Source organism: Taudactylus pleione, unplaced genomic scaffold (assembly GCF_031769625.1).
Source record: "Taudactylus pleione unplaced genomic scaffold, aTauple2 ptg000363l, whole genome shotgun sequence".
Classification (NCBI taxonomy): Eukaryota; Metazoa; Chordata; class Amphibia; order Anura; family Myobatrachidae; genus Taudactylus; species Taudactylus pleione.
This window is the reverse complement of record NW_028284764.1, coordinates 1,484,545-1,487,334: the sequence shown is the minus strand read 5'-3', so window position 1 is coordinate 1,487,334 and position 2,790 is coordinate 1,484,545. Positions and strand designations below refer to the sequence as shown.

Sequence of the window (2,790 nt, the reverse complement as noted above, 5' to 3'; positions counted from 1 at the left end):
CTCATAAGTGGCCTTTTGGTGGTTTTTTCTTGTCCATAAAATCTACTCCAATTCTTCACTTTGTTTTGTTCATAATCTTTTTTATCTCTGATGAACTTTTTTTCCTTGCTCTGCATGACCAATTCTTCCACCTTTTCTACTTTCTTAATAAGAACTTTCTCATTAACTTTATATTCTTCCTTGTCTTTGGATTCATCCATTAAAATCTCCATGTTGGAAATATCTTTCTCCAATTTGGACAATGCAATCTTTTTTTCTTCTATTATTAGTCTCATTAAGTCCAGAGAGCACTTATGTAAGATGCTATCCCAGTTTTAAAAAAAATCTGGATTATCCATACCAATTGTGTTTTTTTTTAAAAGTCTCAAACCTCTGGGGACTCTATTAACAGAGATATAGTGTTCTAATCCTCTGATGTCCCACCAAGCTTTTATTTCTTTAATCGGTGCTTTCTCCATCTCCCAGAACATATTATCTATATTCTCTATGGGAGCATTCTTATTAGGGGAATTTCTTTCATTAAAGACTTTCTGACAAAAGTCACTCCTTTTGTTAATGCGGTCTCTAATTTTAAACATAATTGTGTAACTGTAGGCTGCCTTAACCCAATATATACCACAAAATAATGAACAAAACAATAAGTGGGAACGGCGCCAGCAATAGATACAATAATTTAAGAGTGATATACCATATAACAAAACCTTGTGAATATCATATAAACCAAGCCCTTTTTATATGGGCGTCTGCTCAATGTCAATAATAAATACTGGTAAACGTATTGAGAGATATAGAACAATGGGTTGACTATAGAGCGACTGGTTTATAAACGTGTATAAATCATATAATTATTCAGACCAATTCTGTGATTAAGAATAAATGAAAAAGTGCCAGTGCTAATAAATAAATAATTTAACAATTTAATTAATACAAAATATACAATGAAGAAAAAGATAAAAACATACAGCATACACATAAAACCCTTTCTTTCTAGAAGGGTAAAATCAGTGAAAGTCTAAAATACTATGCACTTTAAAAATAGAAAAGTCTTTTGTATGGTTAAAATAAAAGGCTTATCTGAGCAAGGTGGATAGAGATTAGCATATTCATAGGTTCATAAGGCAAGGCAAGCTCTCTCCCAACGCGTTTCATCCTGGGGACTTCATCAAGGGGATACTAGTGTGTTGGGTCATAATCTTATTTATACCCCCATATGGGTTCATCAGAGGTTATGAGGCCGCATCACTTCCTGTTTGTCTAACATTGTTCTCTTACCCAAATCCACTTTAACATAGTATGAGCGCATTATCAGTATATTATTGGGGTAAACTATTAAGTGAGAACTACGTTTTAAACTATCAAAAGATCAGCAATAGTAAAAACAATCCGTTGTGTGAGGGCAGCTTTCACTTTGCCACTTAGGACTTCCGCCCTTAGTACTTTCATCACATCCTGTGCGTTGCCGCTTCTTCCCACGGTCGGGATAGGCCGGGTACGTCACTTCCGCTCTCGTGGTTGCGTTTCTCCCGATCACGTGGGCCCACTATCATCCGTCACTTCCGCCCTTCTCCTTTGGTCCATGCGAGGGATGTATGATGACTTCCGCCCGCCGCATCAGCGTTGTTCGTTTCCATGGGAACTTGAATAGCGTATATCCAGCTCCCTTAGTTCTCCTGGCATGAAGCGCCCTAGTGTTCATATCGGACTCAACTTCCGCCCACACTTTAGTATGTAGATAAAAACGTAATGCTGCGATCTATGACTTAAAACAAAAACGTTCATTAGATGCCATATTAAATATCTTGCTAGCAAATATTCAGGACCACACATTATTAGGTTATTATTCAATTTATAGTCCAAACCCTATTTTTGTATAGTCATTAATTATATTGGCCCAAACATAGAGCAACAGATTTCCCATTCTAATTTAGTTAAAAAATGGCAGTTCTTTTCTTTAAGGAAAATCAAGAAATCCAGAGTCAGAAGAAGTTTCCCAGAAACTTCCTAGTTTTAAATGTGCAACAGAGTTCATGTTAAGTCACAAGTCTAATTCCAATATTCTTTTTAGATGCTAGTTCTTTTCATTTCTTATTACTCCAGATTTACTTATAGATTTCCACTGACACCATATTTGAATACTTCGCTGTTTTCCAAAGATCCTTCAAATGTAGATACTTTTGCGCATATTTTCATGTATGCTCTTTCAGGCTCCATCACTTATGCTTCCCATAGAGGATTATCACCCAACCGTAGTTTTGCAGCACCTGGTATTCCTATTGGGTCACCCATCCTAGTACTAACCAGGCCCACGGGAGCTTCGCTTCCAAGTTCGGGTGGAGTTGGGCATATACCCAGTGGTATGGCTGCAATCAATGGTAGTGGGTATAACCTCTATACCTACCACACCTGAACTTCTCCAAGAAGTCACCCTCCAGGGTACTGATCAGGCCCTCCACAACAATCCACCATATCCCATAGTGGATTGGTAATGAGGTACATTAAGTAGGTGGGAGGATGTCATCACAAGAAAGGCGCAATTTCGGAACTTTCATTGAATCCTTTCGGTGCCAGTGTATCCAATTCAAATAGCCAGTACATCTCACGCCTTGAGAGTAAATTTCCAAGATCTCCTCCTCGTTCTCCTAGTGTTACATGTTCAATGGCTTTAAACGTGATGTCTTCTGGGTTAGAATTATGAACTATGGAAAAATGTTTTGAAACAGCGTGTCCCTCTATTTTATTACGTATATTGTGGATATGTTCCTGAATCCTTAGTTTCAGTGGTCTCTTAGT

At 37.6% G+C, this 2,790-nt stretch overlaps 1 pseudogene; it reads right to left on the bottom strand.

Moving 5' to 3' along the window:
• Positions 1-2,249: 2,249 nt before the first annotated feature.
• Positions 2,250-2,368, bottom strand: LOC148508506 (5S ribosomal RNA; annotated as a pseudogene).
• Positions 2,369-2,790: the final 422 nt, after the last annotated feature.